The sequence below is a fragment of the Myotis lucifugus genome, unplaced genomic scaffold (genome assembly GCF_000147115.1).
Source record: "Myotis lucifugus unplaced genomic scaffold, Myoluc2.0 scaffold_6, whole genome shotgun sequence".
NCBI lineage: Eukaryota > Metazoa > Chordata > Mammalia > Chiroptera > Vespertilionidae > Myotis > Myotis lucifugus.
In genome coordinates this window covers 39,129-55,947 of record NW_005871054.1, presented here as the reverse complement: position 1 = coordinate 55,947, position 16,819 = coordinate 39,129, and the positions used below count along the sequence as shown (strand labels likewise).

Here is a 16,819-nt window from a genome sequence, read left to right as displayed (position 1 = left end):
CACTCAAACCCTCCTGCCGTGGGACCACACCCTCTACACATGCGTCCCCCAGAGAAGGAGCGTGCATCTTCTCTTCCATCTAGCATGCGGGTCACAACTTTCTCAGGAGAGCACTCAAAGGGAGAAAATTCAGGGACTGGCCCCTTCTCCCCAGGGATTATAGTTGTGCCTTTTAATAACTGTGAGTTGAGAAAAATACAACAAACATCCACAGTGAATTCAGCAGTATTTTAATGAGGTTGTATTTTCTTATTCCATAAATACATTGAAAGAGAGTAACACAGATATATATGGGTGTCTTTATGTATTTGGTTCACAAACAATACTTAAGAGTGCTTGCTGATGGGCTCCCAGCCACTCGTTTGGGAACTGCTGGGTGGTGGCATCAGTTCAAGACTTCAGAGGGGGTGTCTAAATGCTGGGGAGCGGCCTTAAGTCTCATACCACCTCTGTCTAACAGAAAAGTGTGACAGGCAACTGCAAAGTCAACCAGAAGGGATGGCCACTCAGCTCACTCAGCTTTCCCACTGCGTTTACCTCCACTTGGTAGGTCAGAGGCACTGGTATTTTTAGAACCTCTTTTTGGAGGAAACAAAGGATCTCTCACTTCAGTCCTCTGGTCTATTCTTGGCTTTCCTAGCCATGCTGCCAGAAGAAAGGCCCATTCCCAATTCATATTCCAGTCTCTTCCCCATCTCTCCCCAGGAATTATCTCTAAAGAGACAAGTGATGGCTAATTTGCATTTTAACCCTATTCAAATTTGGGTAAATGGTTTAATATGCATGCTAATATTCTATCATTATTCCAATTAAGAAAACTATTATGTTAAAGTGTTTAATCAGGAGAATTAGGGAGAACTCCAGACACCTAAAATTAACCTCTAATAGTCTTGACATTCATTTCATTTAAGTGCAATTTGCCAAGCTATAAGCAACTCCCTGTTTAAGACTTCTGCTTAGGCACGTGGGGATTCCTGATAAGACCTAAAAGCAATTCATTTCCTAACTAGATTGCTGTCTAAAAGAATAAACTGAAAGGGCTGCAATTTAAATACAATCAAATCCCCAAGCAGCCACATTCCAGAAGATTTAAACATCATGATCTTGATCCCCAGGAACAACAATGCAATTCGCATCAGAAACAACACAACCACTTCCTCTTTCTCTGACCTTCTCTGTTTAATTACTTCCTGTGATTTCTTCTAGGGCTGAGCGTGCCCGCTTCCCAGGGCGGCAGGCTTTCCACACAAGACTGATTTGTCTGGAGGGTACGGGAGTGCCAGCTGACTATCAGACATTACAAACCCAGTGCAGGAACTTCGCATTTCTTGTTAAGTGATGGAACTCTTGGGTCTCCTGGCATTCACTAACAACTTTTTTAAGCCCTAAGAAAAGAAAAGAAAAAAAAATTTCCACACAGTCCTGTCTAAAATCAAGCTATACCTCAAAGCTGGAAGTCCTGCCGGGGATAGGGAAGGGCAGGAGCTTGGTAAAGGCTCTCTGTGTATTTTGTTCAATGAGCTTCCTCAACAGATCCCAAAAGCCAGGTATGTGAGTTGCCTCTGAAGACACAAACCTGGCAGCCGTGAGCTCCCTATCATCCCACCATAGAGAGGCCCTGGCTACTCAAAGTGGAGTCCATGGATCAGCAGCACCAGCAGCACCTGCAAGTTTGTTAAAAATGCAAAATCTCAGGCCTGACTGAAACACAGTCCCCATTTTACAAGATTCCCAGGTGGTTCCCTATGCACGTTCAAGTTTAACCCCCCTCTCAAACAGCTAGGCTAAAACGCAGGGCCAGGAAGACTACTGTGCTTTGTTAAGCCTTCTGCTCACACACACTTTTCCCACCAAGGGTAAGGTAGTTAGTTCCTGTTCCAAAAGAGGTACCAGTAGAGCTGCTCTTTATATCAGTACTAGAAGCCCGGTGCATGAATTCGTGCACGGGTGGGGTCCAGCCAGGCCTGCCCCTATGGGGGCCCACCGGGGGTGGGGCTGGCCGGGGGAAGGAGCCGAGGGAGTGCTCCAGGGCGTGTCTGGCCCGTCTTGCTTAGTTCCAATCGGACGGACCCCAGCAGCAAGCTAAACTACCTGTTGGAGTGTCTGCCCTCTGGTGGTCAGTGCACATCATAGCAACTGGTCGACTGGTTGACTAGCATATTACACTTTGATTGGTTGAACAGACAACCGGACGACCAGACACTTAGCATATTAGGCTTTTATTATATAGGATAGAACAGGCCACCTCAGTGGGCACTGGTTCCCTGCTCCACAGAGCGAAAAGAAGAATGTGATGAAGAAATGACACCTCACAGCTTTGAGGCGTTTACAGGATTCTTAAGTAAATTCTAATGTCATTCACTCCACAGTAATATAAACCAAGCTGTACACTCAGCACGTATTTGTATAAGAGAAAACTGAGGCTCTGTGAAGTCATAATACACAATGTTGTTCTACAGACATGGGATTTGAAGTCAAAGGATCTGGGTTAAAAATAACAAAGTCTGCTCTGTGACCCCAGACAAGATACTTAACCTCTCTGAGTCTTTTCCCTGCCTGCAGTTTGTGGACGCTTGGCTAACATACATATCCCATCTTTGTGTGCTTGTGCGAGTACTTGTCCACACCACATACACTCCCCTTAAATATAACTTGTAGGACGTGTTGGGGATTCTATCCCCCTACCCAAATCTGGGAGTTCCAAGGCCTGCAGGAGGGAACCTGCAAAAAGATGGGAAGGGAAGGGAAAACACGTCTGCAGCCACCAGACAATCATCACACACCCTTAAGGCGTGTGCAAGTGCCAAGGACCCTCGAGCGTAAACTCCCTGAGGGCAGAGAGGTCTCTGAGTCACAGTTCCGTTAACTGTCTGGGAGATTAGGTGTCTGGTACGTTTGTTGCAGTAAGTGAATGGCACTCAACAGCTAGTGGCTCCCTTTCCTACAGCTTCACCCACACTGTTACTTATTTTATTCAATAAGATAATTTATATATGGCTTTGTAACTAGAGTCCAAGTATGCTCTAAAGTCAAGTTTTTTTGGAATCAAAGTCTACCACACTCCAAATGGACACCTGTAATTCCAGTACCTCCTAAGTTTCCTTAGTGTAAAAGACATCTAAGAATGGATGGTACAGGATGCAAAGCTGGTTTACAAATGGCAGAGTCCTGATCTAAAACCTGTGCACGCACAGATAAATGAGAAGGCAACCATTAGGCCTTCAGAGCCAGACGTAACATGGAGCCGGTGTTCCTGGTAAAGCAGACTTGGTTTGGAATTTTGAGCCTGAGAAAAGTCACAGGTTTGATTCATGCTATTAAGCAAAAGAGAGAAATTTAATTACTATAGTAAGACTATATGCACACTTAAGTGGCTTCAAAAGGTCTGTAAAAATGACTAAAATTATTGGGATGTTGATGACTAAATTAAACCTCCGGTCCAGCATCCATGTTATTCCTTGGCCGGAAATATAAAATGCAAACACCAACATAGCATACAAGTAGACAAAACAAGTCATAAGCCACCTGATTCCTAAGATAACCCTTGGCCCGCCCATCCCCACCAAGACTATTGCCTCTTGTTTTGGAAACTATTTGAACGCCACTGGTAATATGATTTCTAGACCACAGTTAAGGATGGCAAGAGAGCCAAGGATGCTACTAGAGGTAAGATTACTGACAGTAAGAGAGGAGACAAGCTACTAAAAACATAAACTCTCAAAAAGCATAGCCAACTAGGATCATTGAGTAAAGGGGCCAATAGACAGCTGGGCATTACTGATACTATAATATAAAATCTAAGCTGCTGTTAGAGGGGCCTACCAGGACAGCACTGGAAGGCCAAATGAAAAGAACGTGACTTCTAATTATCCCACAAACCCCCCCTGAGCAAGTCACTTCCATTCTCTTAACTATAAAGTGGGAGCCCCATTTCCTGCCTCAAAAGGTTGCTATGAGGCTAGCATAGTTAATGGGTATTCTCTCCCTTGTAAATTCTGAAGGGAAATGATTGCTTGCTACATGATGTAAGACCTACCAAAGGTGGATGAGCCACTGATTTCCCAATTCATCAGGTGCTGTGCTACAATACTTCACATTGCCACTTTTTGACCATTTGTCAAGTAGGTAGCAGAATGAACTTTGATTACATTAACCCAGGACTCATGGCTCAGGATACTTTTCAGGGTCCCTGAGTTAATGGAGAGTTGGGGCAGGGTATCACCCCAAAGACCATGTTTCTTCTACTACCATCATGCAGCCGGCCCTTCATGGTAATTTTTAAAAAGCAACCTCAAAGTCTTTTTGGATGTTGGTACAATATGAATAACTGTTTAAATTTTTACATAAGGTAAAATGATTTTTAAATTAATGACTCTTTACTTTAACCAATCAATAAACATTTGCAGAAAGCCTTCTATGGGCAGCAAGCCTAAAAGGGTTAATATAAGCTATTACTCCCATAGTAGACGGGCAGATGGGTCTTGCTTCTATGTATTTCTGTTAGGGTAGGATACAAATACAAAATAAATAGTGCTTATCTGAAAAATCGATGCTGGAGGCCAGAGTCAAAGCAATGCAAGGAGAAAAAGAAATAAGAGTAATAAACAATGAAAATGAAAAGACAGCCCTAGCTGGTTTAGCTCAGTGGATAGAGCATCAGCTCTCAGATTGAAGGGTCCTGGGTTCGATTCCGGTCAAGGGCACATACCTCAGTTGCAGGCTTGATCCCTGTGAGAGGCAACCAATAGGTGTGTCTTTCTCACATCAATGTTTCTCTCTGTCTCTTCCCTCCCTTACACTCTCTAAAAATCAATAGAAAAATATCCTCGAGTGAGGATTAACAAAAAAAAGAAGAAAGAAAGAAAGAAAGAAAGAAAGAAAGAAAGAAGAAAGAAAGAAAGAAAGAAAGAAAGAAAGAAAGAAAGAAAGAAAGAAAGAAAGAGAAAGATAAAGAAAGAATGAAAGAAAGAAAGAAAGAAAGAAAGAAAGAAAGAAAGAAAGAAAGAAAGAAAGAAAGAAGAAAATGAAAAGACAAAAATGTCACTACTAGATGAACTTGGAAAGACAATTTAAAAACTTAACCTGATAATTAAGTTTTAAGCATTTATGAATGGAGCACAGGAAATATACCTAAGCATGAAAACAACCAGATTTGAAAAATCATTATTTCAGTACACAGAGGAGCCAAAGCCATACTTTTTAGAGGCTACCCAGATTGCTCTAATCTCTTCAATCACAAGTACCAAATGCTAAAGTCAAAATCCATTATGTTACCTCTAGGCTCTAAGTGCATGTAAACAGAAACTTTGTTTTGAAATAAGTATTCAACTACCCTTTGAGAGTAGCATAACGAACATAAACACAATTTGCTATCGTGGGTGCACTATGCCACATGTGAATATACTGCTGACAAAGATTACCTGAGAAATGAGTGGTTAGAACACAGTTGTTGTTCCTCAACTCTTACACCAGTAACTACCAGGGATTTTACTAAGATCCTGGCCAGACTTCCTTTCCAGGACATGGGACACATCAAGCGGTGGTAACAATCCTTCAGGCCTACCCAGGCAAGCCCAAGAAAATGCATTTGCTCCACAGAGCATTGTATGCACCAGGGCAAAATACTCCTTCTACTCCCAGCGACTAACAGCCCTAGAGGGTGCCTTAAAAAAAATCATCAATGTCCTAGCTTTAAATATTGATTAAAAAGAAATATTTACAAGAAGAGTCATCAAGTTTATCAATATGACTGGGTCTTTAAAAAAAAAAAGTCTCAGCCCAATTTACTTAAGAGAAAATAAGCCAAAACAAACAACCACACACACCAACACTTCCTGCTCTGCCTCTATTATCATCTTGTTCGGTTTGGGAGGATTTTGCTGTTAGATTGTGTATTTGTGTTCAGCCCAGTAACATAGGAACTATGCCAATACTGGAGTTCATCAGCACAGCTGTCTCCAACTTCAAGTGTGAAGACTCCATCAGAACCCTGCGGCTACTGCAAATTGTTAATATTGTGATTTCTGCAGAGATTCTCCTGCAGAGGCAGAAACACAGGCCCTGGCCTATTGCGTTCTACTTCCCAGTTCTATTGCTTCTACTTCCCAGTTCCTAGAACAGTGATTGGAATCAACATGGTTTTGAGTTGTCAATCACATATCGCCACCACCAGACAGTTCTGCACCCAATTTCCACAAACCACTCCAAGGGCTTCATGTAAACATGGCAGTTCCTCAGAGGGAGGCTTCTCCACACCCTAGTTAACCAAATACAATTATAATTGTTGCATTAGTCGACAGGGATGAAACCGCATTTTAAAAAAGAATTAAATCCATTTTTAACCAACAGACTTTTATTCAAACACTTAAAAAAAAATGTCTGCTGTCTTAGGCAAGTAACTACAACTCCTTCCCAGGGTTATTTGAAAATTAGCAAGCTGAGCCTGTAAAATTCCTACCTCAGTGCTCCCTAGAGTCACACCGGACATTTGTTTTATGTTTGGTGCTAGATTGTAAATTTTACATAAACTATCTCATTTAATTCTCACAGCAACTTCATGAGATCACTAATATTTATTCCTATTTTATTCACACTCAGATAAAACCTAGGTGGGATCAGAAAGTGTGCAAATGGCTGAGCTTTGCACTGTAAGTATTTTTCACGAGTGGCATTTAACACGGGATCTTTGACTGGCTCCTGGCTGAAATAACCAGTTATAAAAGACATTTCCCAGAGAATTGAGACTGAGTGTTAAAGACATCAGGGAATTATTCTTAATTTTGTTAAGTGTGCTGATGGTATTGTGGTTTCACCCAAGAGTATTCTCACCTTTTTGGGAAGTAAGCTCAAGTATTTAATTAATTTATTTTTTAAATATATTTTTTATTGTTGATAGTATTTAAGTATTTATTTTTATTTTTTTGTTAATCTTCACCCAAGGATATTTTTCCATTAATTTTTAGAGAGAGTGGAAAAGAGGGGGAGAGACAGAGAGAGAGAGGGAAACATTGATGTGCATTGATTGGTTGCCTCCCTCATAACACCCTGACCAGGGCTGGGGATCAAGCCCCCAACTGAGACACACACGTGCCCTTGACCAGAACCGAACCCAGGACCCTTCAGTCTGTGGGCCGATGCTCTAACTAATCACTGAGCCAAACTGACTAAGCTCAAATATTTAAATGTGAGTTCTGATGTCTAATTTTGAAATGGTTCCACAAAAATAATTAAGCTTTTTTTTTTTTTTAAATGAGAAACCTTTCAACATTAGGAGTATGACTGCAGGCAAAGCTGCAAATCCATTCTCTCAGCAAGATGTGTGTTCAGAAGAGGAACAGAATAAAAAAGCTGAATGAAAACCTGATGTCTCCGAGGTTATAGCTCACTTGAGAAGATTTCTTCATTTTTTGTCTGCAAATTTCCAAACCACATAGAGCCATGATCAAATGCTTTAAAGATATGGTATGACTTAAAAAAAATTTTCTACTCCTATGTATAAAAGACCACTTTCCATATTTTGTTTATGGTCTTTAATTTTTAAAATATAAAAAAATGTGTAGAATTGTTCATCTTAACATGCATTTCTAATTGGAGTGGGATCAAAGAAGAGTCAATGTAGTTTTTATATAAAAGCTAATTTTTAGGACCATCAGTGAATAGAACAGACAAGCTTTCCTGAATTACTATATATTTATCAGAGAGGAGCTTCAAATTGACGTGGAAGAGAACATTAGAAGACAAAACATTTATTTTTTAATTAAGCATGATTTTACCAGTTATTAAGATTCTGATTTATTATATTCTGATGTGAAATATACCAGACATTTAAGAAAAATATGTGGAAGAAAATCTATTTTACCTAAGGCACAAATATAACTTCCCTAGGTCTCCAGTTTATTGTCACCAATTCTTTTTAAGTAACAAAATCTGCCTATTTCCAAAAGTATCTGAGGGACCTCAAACACGAAATCATTAGAAGGGAAAATAGATCAAAATTTATAGAGGAGTAAATAAGTCTAGCAAGAAACCTAGGCCAATATGGCTACCCTGATCAAGCAATAATTTTGGCCCTGAGCTTCCAGACAGTCGTAGCAAAAAGAAAAGACAATCACAGCAAGCCCTGTAACCCAAACAGAAACCTTCTTTCTGGTACTAATATTTAAAAGAAAATTTTCAGATGGGTCATTACATAAGAATATGGAACAATATAGTAGAGTGTCCACAAATGCCAGTTTATAGCACGTGCAGCCTGCTCTCTGACCGGGCATTCCATGTCTCATGCCAAGGTCATTACATTAAAAGTAATCCTGACAAAGCTGTGCAGTGGGCTAAGGGGCCACAGCTTTCTGATTTTCTCAAACCAGAACGTGTCCTCAAATAGCCATTGTCTCAACTGGGCTTCTGACAGCAGTGGGGGCAGCCAGTTCTCCATGTTGAACTGCTCTGAAAGCCTGGAATAGAGATATTTATTTCTTGCTGGTGATCCCACTCGAAGTCCTTTTGCTTCTTTGGATACCAGATAACATGCTGCCGTGAAAAGGGAGAGGCCAGGCCGGGATTCACAAGGGATGGAGCCAAGGAACCCAACCTAGGGTGGTTGAGTCGGTCTTTGCTATTTGTGCGTGCAGGGACAAAGGAGGACCCACACAAATACCTATTACTAACCAAGTCCTGAAGGGGTTAAGGCCCAGCAGCATATAACTCCCCTCCATTATTTCAGCCTAGAAACAACTTTTTTTTTTCCACTTTCCCATTTCAAGATAGTCTACGAAGGCCAAGCAAAATGTCTAAAACAGAAGGGCCAGCAGATGTAGTGGGATGGCCACAACATATACACCAGGCGGGATCCTCTCCAGCTATGGGTGTCCAGCAGACTAGGGGTTACTGCAATCAACGCTCCCCAGGGACCCACAGGAAAGGAAATTCCCTTTCCCCAAGACTAGCCCTCCCAACACCCCCTCCCTCCTAGCCTGGCAACAGCAGACGCCGAAGGATAAAGGGGCATTAAAAAAAGGAGTAGATTCTTAGAGTAGATCACAGCATTCTGTCACCTGCTGCAAGAGAAGCCTTCTCGCCCAAGCCCTGAGTCACTTCCCCTCTCTGCACCGAGTCTCAATGCTCAAGGAGGCAAAAGACCGGGGCCTCAGGAGCTGTCTACCCGCAGGCCCCACGCCCCCAGAGACACTCCCGGGGCCTCCCTCTAGGGGTAGTTTCCGCGGCTTCGAACAGGGTCTTTGCGCCGAAGCCGCCGCCGCCACTACCTTGGCTAAATGGCAGGCAGCTCTGAATGAAAGGAGCCGAGGCAGGCTCCGGATTTATGAATGTGCAGGGGAGGAGGGGAGGGCTATCATGTGACAATAAAGGAGAACGTCTTATTCACAAAAAAAAGGGAAAAAATAAAAGAAGAAAAAAAGTGGCTGGTGGCGGGCATAGCCGCTGAGTAGTGGCGGCCGCTGTGCAGTGACCGCTCGGACCCGAGGCCGACGACCTCAGGCGCCGGGCCCAGCGGCCTAGCCTGCGTTGCACCCGCAACTGGAACGGCCTCCGGCGGGGCTGGGGAAGAATCAAACCCGACTCTGCGACCGAGAGGCTGCAGGGAGCTGCACCTTGGCCAGGGCCTGGAGAACTGCATGCGTCCCCGGGGGGCGACGGGTCTGGCAGGGAGCCCCTAGGGCGGAGCGCCCGGAGCATTGTTACCCTCGGACTCGCGGGGCCCGGCACGCACTCGGATGCACGGGCGCACACACAGACCCCCCCCCGCACACACACACACACACACACACACACACACACTGGCCCGCACCGTACTGCCCCGCAGGATCCCGCCCGCCCCCGCTGCTCACGCCTCGGGTCCGCCCCCCGAGCTACCGGACCCCGCGGGGCGCGGAGCGCGGGTCCGGGGCACACGAGCGCGTGCACACACGCCCGCACGCGCCGCCGGACCCCGGGGGCGGCTCCAGCACGCCCGCCAGCGCGAGGACCCGGGCGCACGCAGACCCCCGCACCCAGGGCTCCCCTCGCTCGGCCGTGTTTTTTATGAATGAAAATGTGGTATGCAAATGAGAGCGATTCAAGAAAACGAAATGGCGGAGCCTGGGCCCCAGAGGGCTCGGGAAAGGACCGCAGGGCGAGCAGCCGGGCGGGAGAATCACAAAGTCACCCAATAAAAAACCCACCGACCCCAGGAAACCGGAGCGGGGGTGTCAGGTCTTCCGCTCCGGCCGCCGAGGATTTCGGGACGGGGGGGGATGTTTGTAACTCCCCGGAGAGGGAGGGGGACCTCCCTGAGGTCACCAGTGCGCCCTTGGCCCCCGCAGCGGCGACCAGCCAGCCGACCCCAGGCGCGCCCCCGCCGGCCCACAGCAGTTTTTGCCCCCTCCTCACATCAACAAGGGGGGAAATCGCGCGTCCCAAACCCCACAGGCCAGCGAGTCGCTGCACCCCACGCCAAGTTCACCCAATGAGCGTCGCCCGCCGGCGTCCTCCGCCCCGACCCCCACACGGCCCCCGCGGGGCACACGCGTCCCACCCCGCGGCCGAACTTACTCGTCCGGGTGTGTTTCCTCGGTCATTTTCCTGTTCACCTAGACGCCTGTCCCGCGGCGGGCAGCTTTGCTCCCTTCATCTTCCTGCGCGCTCACCCCCTTCTTCACATCTCCGGAGATCGCCTGATTTGGCTGGGGAGGGGGGACGGCTGGAGATGAAGGGGGCGCCGCAGAAGGCAGAAGGGGAAGCTGCACGATCGAGCGCGGGTGGCTGGGGGGAAGCGGTGCAAAGGCGAGCTGCGGGAGGTCAGGGGCGCCGCGGCGCCGAGGGGCGAGGCGGGCGGGGGCTTCGGGGGCTCGGGAGCGGGCGGAGGGGGAGAGGTTGGGCCGGGGACGGCTGTGAGGGAGAGGAGGGAAAAAAAAACAAGCGCGCCGTGTAGCGGCGGAGACTGGTGAGAGGAGGAGAAGGGGGCCGGCCGCGGGTGGGGGCTCTGTCCGGGGTCGCCCCCGGGGGGGGGCGGGCCAATCACGGTTCCGGGGAGCGGTCGGCGGCCGGGGGAGGTGCGCCTGGGAGGCGGTGCAGGGCGCCCCGTCCGAGCCCCATCTCTCGACTCTACCGATTTACTCCATATTGGATTCTCACCGCCGCCAACAGGAGGAGGAAGTAGGGCGGAAGCGATGACGTCTTCCCAGCGGCCAGAGGTGGTGGAGTGCAAAAAGCTTCCTACTTGCGACCGAAAAAAAAATGAGAGAGAGCGGAGAAAAAAAGAAGAAAAAAAAACACACAACTTTGTCCCGTCTACTGAGCATGCCCGGCTTTCTCTCCCCCTCCCTTCTGGCTCCCACTCCCGGGGGAGCCGCGGAGCCGAGTTGTTTGCACCGCGTCTTTGTGACTCCGGATCCTCCTTCATCTGAACTCCGGGTTTTAAGATGCCCGGGAGGAGGGAGGAGGCGGGAGCGGGGGACTCGCGCACATCTGGCTCCCGTTCAGCTCCCTCCCTCCTACCAAACCCCTGGATTGAAAATCGGGGGGGTGGGGAGGAGGAGGAAGGGTGGAGACAGAGAGCTCAGGGTAGGGCCGGAGCGGTGCTCGGGCTCTGACGATCAACTACTCCCCCACCGAGGGGTGGGAGGGTGAGGGCGGCACAGGTGCTTTTGCCAAGGTTCTGAATGGCAGAGGCTTTTCAGTTTCCCGTGAATCTTATGATCTTTTTTTTTCTTTTGTCTTGGTAAGGGAACGGGCATTATTTTACGTAAAAAGAATAAAAGATAAGTCCAACGCAGCCGAGAAACGTTTGCATTTTAGTAGAAATGAAAGGCTTTCTTGGGTTAAAAGGTAAGCCCAAATATACATTTTTATTCAGTAAATCTTTCTCATGTTGGTGGAGGATGGCCCTGTCCCAGGCTCTTGAAGGCCATAGTTACTGGACCAGAGATTGCCAGCCCAGTGGCTTTGGAACAGTGAAATGGGGAGAAAAGAGATCCTCCAGTCCCCCTTTCCTTCCCTTTTTTTAAAACTATTTTTTTTATTGATTTCAGAGAGGAAGGGAGAGAAAGAAACGTCAATGATGAGAGAGAATCACTGATTGGCTACCTCCTGCACACCCCCTACTGGGGATCGAGCCCACAGCTGCAACCCGGGCATGTGCCCTTGATGGGGATCGAACCTGGGACCCTTCAGTCCGAAGGTCGACGCTCTATCCACTGAGCCAAACGGGCCAAGGCCCCTTTTCCTTCCCTTTATCTTCAAATTATTTTTTCGATCTTGTCCTGGGACCATGGCCTAGGTGGGCCCATGCTCTCCAAAACAGCACTGCCTGGGCAATGGGCAGGCCTTGCTTGCTGGGCATGCACCCTGCTCAGTTGCACAGGGACCTTTGCTTGTTTTTATGCTCTGTTGTTGGAGGCTTGGCATTCTTTATAGTGTTTGAACAAACAAGGGGCTCCACATTGTTATTTTGTAGTGGGCCCCACAATTTGCATAGCTGTTAGGTATTCCTTCTGGGATTTTGCTAGGGAGCAAGAGATACAGTCCCCAGTCCCCACACCTTCCTGCTCTCCAAACACAGACTTTTCCATCCTCCCAAATGTGCTAAGAGACTACACAGGTATTTTAACTAAATAGCAACCACTGAATGAATTTAAAGTAGATTAAACATACCTTACATGTAGTACACACACACACACACACACACACACACACACATTTGGAGAACCACAAGTGCTCCAAAGATAGAGTTTCACCTTGAGTCAAGGCAAAATTGGTGGTTTACCCTAACTTAGTGCTGATCACAACCATGAACTTTCTGGATATGGATCAGGCTTGACCACCTTTGATGCTGAGTGATGTTGTATGGTGGTGAGAAGGGCACCGGATGGAAGGCACACCTGGGTTCTGGTTTTCTCCTGGCAGCCTGAAGACCCTGAATGAAGCTTTTAGCAATTCTTCAGTTTCTTCATAAAACAGAGATAACAAGGCCAACGTTGTCTTTCTCAGCTTTTGAGGCCATTGAGAGTCTATGAGAAAGCACTGAACAGAGCAAGACCTCATTGGTCTCTAAAGCCCCATAAAGCTAAGGTGTCTATCCAGTTATCACCTTTGGCCATTGTTGCTTTTCTCCTAGAGTTGCTGAAAGAGGCCCCACTCAGTCATTCCTGGACTTCTGGGAACACAAACATTTGTCCATATCAAAATTACCCATCCAATGGGCACCTCTTTGGCTCCACCCTCCCGTTTTAGAAAGTCCAAATGACAAGGTGGCAGGTGAGGTGGTTATTCATTTCTGTAGGTAGCCAAGCAGAATTGGTGTCATCACCACTCATTTGCCCAGCTCCCTGCTAATAGCAGTGAATGACTGGCCCTGCCCTAACCAGGCAGCCAGAGGAGCTAAGAAAAACATTCAAGGTCCAGAATTCACCAGGTCCCTGGTTGGTTGCCCTGGTGCCACACTCCAGGAGGTTTTTAGGTTCTCTGAGCCTTGGGTTCAGTGTCTGTAGTGTCAGGATAATGCCCACAAATGGGGTCACTGGGAAGATTAAATGGCTATACAGTGAGGGTGCTGTGTTAAGCACACAGCAAGTAGGAAATTAATGGCAACCCTTTCTTCTTTCCAGGCAGCTGTATTACTATATTGCTACCCCCTCCACGCCGGGTACTTCATGTTCCTCTAAAGGAAACCTTCCAGTTTTCTTTTGCTTTGTTCATTTCCCAAAAGGGGCCTTTTGATGGAAATGTTCCTAACAGGTCACCTCTTGATCCTCCCCATCAATTACTAACTGTGCCATAGAAGAAGTGGCATATTGGGCGAATAATTCAGGTATGGTTACTGATCTGAATATCAGGATGTTATCAAAGTATACTGGATTGTTACCAGAATGGGGTTATCACGGATTTAGGGCTTTAATTTAATGACATTACTGAAAGAGCTAAACACCCATATCCCTGTCTCTCCCCCACAACCTCCAAAACGGGGAACAAGGCAGCTCTGAACACGATCAAATCAAGGGTGTCGACTCAGAGTGAGACAGTACAGCTTCAAAAGTAATGTGGATCTACTCACAACTTCACGTAAACCTAGCGGAGCCCCCAGCAAACCGCACCCCGCCACCTCTCAATCCCGAGTCCCGGGTGGGGCAGCACCCCCACCCGGGGCCTTCCCGCCGGCCGCCCGGAAAACGCGGAGCGCGGAACCGGAGCGACCCTCGGTGGCCCCGGGACGGGCATGCTCAGTAGACCCACAGGTCTTGTTTTACTCGGAAGCCGGTCGCGGCCCCCGCCCCCTCCCGCCCCGCACGGGAGTCGGGAGAAGCGGACATTTTATCCTCCTTGGCAATCTGCTCCCTTTCGAGTCCTTCGTCTCCTCTCTGCGTCCTCCCAGTTCTCGCCCATCGGGGTCTGGTAGGGCCGGGAGTGTAGATCTCCGGGGTGGGGGTAGCGGGGTGGGATCCGACAAATCACTCACCCTAACCCCCGAACCCCGGACGAGCAGGGGCGGGGGGGTGGCGGGCGGAGTGATTTGGAGAGGACTCTACTGTACCCGAAGGTGTGCGTGTGCCGGATCCCCCGAGACCCCCACCCTGACGCGGCACCCCTGCTCCGACCCGGCGAGGCGCGCGCAGCTGCGCCCGGGCCTGTCCTCATCTCACCCCCATTCTGCCCCTTCGCTATTTCTCAATGACTGGCGCTGGGAGGACACTTCCGACGGGGGAGGGAGAGGGTGTCATTAGCGCTCGGTTTATCAGTTCCTTCCGGTCTGCCGGAGCCCTGCCCCGCGCGCCTCCGGGCCGCGCCTCGGGCGCGCTGGTGCCTTTCGGATGATGTTTAAATAAGCAGTCCCGTGTGCCAGTGTGTGCCAAGCCAGTTTGTAGCCCAGCTGTCTCCCCCAAGACCCGCAGGCCGGAATGGAAACTCAAGCTCTCTCTCGTAATGAAGGGGATGATGCAAACTTAGTAACTGACCCGGCGGCCGGGAACGGCGCCCTCCCCCACCCGGCGCGCGGCGTCCCGGTCCGGGCATGAATGGCTGGAGCCAGATTGCACAATCTGCCGGGTATAAATAGCCGGCGGGCGGGCCGCTGACGCGCTCGCTCGCTCGTACCGTTATCGTGCAATACTTCAGCCCCGAAGCAGTTCACTCCCGGGTCATTTTCCCTTTCAGCTGCAATGCTGGGATTTTAAATAGCCGAGATGAAAGGCTCTTTTCCCTGCCTCCCTCCTCCCTGGAGTTCATTTATTATGAATGAACCGCCAACCTCGCGGCTTCCGGAGGTACTTTACTCCACTCCAGGTAGGAGAAAGACTCAATGTCACGGCCGCGGTCCACCCAAGCTTGTCGGGGTGCACGCGCCGGGGAGGGAGAGAAAGCAGGAAATGATTGACAGGCCTGGGAAACCTTGTCGAGAAAATGTAACCGCTTAGGGATTTCCTCTGGAGTTTCAATTTTTAACTCTGCAAGACTCGGTCATTTTAAGAGTGGGTTATGCAAAAGGTCTTTCGACTGCGGCTGCTTACTCTCCCCCCGTGGGCCGCAGCGTCTGTGCAGGTGCAGTTTCATTCAGAAGAACTGGTTCCCTTCCCCTGGGAGGCAGCAAACACTCTAAGAGCCTTAAGGGATATTGGAAGGTTGGGGAGAAATGCTAGCCCAGCCAGTTTGGTCATTTTCTTGTTCTAGAACTCTTCTTAGAAGCCTCCGCTACGTGCAAAGCTGAGAAAATCTAAAAACATATTCTTTCCAACTGTATTTTACAAATTTGTGGTCCTTGAAAGTATACAGAACTTTCTTTTCCCACTTCTCTTTAACACCAAATTTCAACTTAATTTCTCAAAATAAAATTACCAGTTCCTCACAGATTTCTGGCCTGCGAAAGGCAACGGTCAGGCTCATTATTTTTCAAATTGGATGCTCAGTCTTTTCCTGCATTTAAAGTTCGAGGTACTCCATGAGGCAATGGTTCCTGCCCTCTAGGAGTTCCATCAGATGGGGCAGTAGGCCTGTAGATAAAACGTTAGGGCAGCAATTGTCCACCTTCTTCATCTCATGGCACACATAAACTAATTAGTAAAATTCTCTGCCACACCAAAAAATATATTTTTTGCTGATCTAACAAGAAAAAAGGTATAATTTTGATTCATTCACACCTGGATGGTTATTGTTGTGTTGGCTCACATTTTTTAAAAATATACTTTTATTGATTTCAGAGAGGAAGGGAGAGGTAGAGAGATAGAAACATCAATGATCATAGAAAAAAAAAAAAAGAAAAAAAATGATCATAGAAATATCAATGGCGCCTCCAGCACACCCCACACTAGGGTTGAGCACGCAACCCCTGCATGTGCCCCTGGTTCATGGGTCAATGCTCAACCATTGAGCCACACCAGTGACAATCTAAGGAAAAAGAAGTCAGTGCCCCTGATTAAATAGTCAGGTATTGCATGTTTTAAGAATTCTTGAGGCACACCGGTTGAAAATCGTTGCTTAAGGGCAATGGAGTAACTACTCTAAAACATGGTGTAAGCAGAAGAGAAAGCAGAGATCTGCCCAGAGGAAGGGGTGTTGGAGCCAAAACTTGAAGGAGGGTGAGAGTGCTGATTGACAACTGGAAGTGAAAGATCCTCTGAGATAGCCCAGTGAACAAAAAGGCCCAGAGAAGTGAAACAGTATGAGGGAGGGGCGTAACAGAAAGGCTATGGTAAAGGGTAGGAGCCAGGTCAGGAAGGCCACGCAGGTCACCTTAAAGGAGATTAGACTATCTTGAAATCATGGAACCTTTTGTAACCCGTTCACAGCTGATCTTTGTCCAGTCCCAGTTCATTGCTGTGCCCCCCCCCCATAGTAA

At 47.7% G+C, this 16,819-nt stretch overlaps 1 long non-coding RNA gene across 1 annotated transcript; it reads right to left on the bottom strand.

Moving 5' to 3' along the window:
* Positions 1–226: 226 nt before the first annotated feature.
* On the bottom strand, positions 227–11,478 carry LOC111823737. Its single transcript, XR_002826810.1, has 3 exons — positions 10,546–11,478; positions 1,577–1,664; positions 227–1,385 (listed from the first exon to the last, which is right to left on the bottom strand). It is a non-coding gene; the product is annotated as an uncharacterized LOC111823737 (long non-coding RNA).
* Between the last annotated feature and the right edge of the window lie 5,341 nt (positions 11,479–16,819).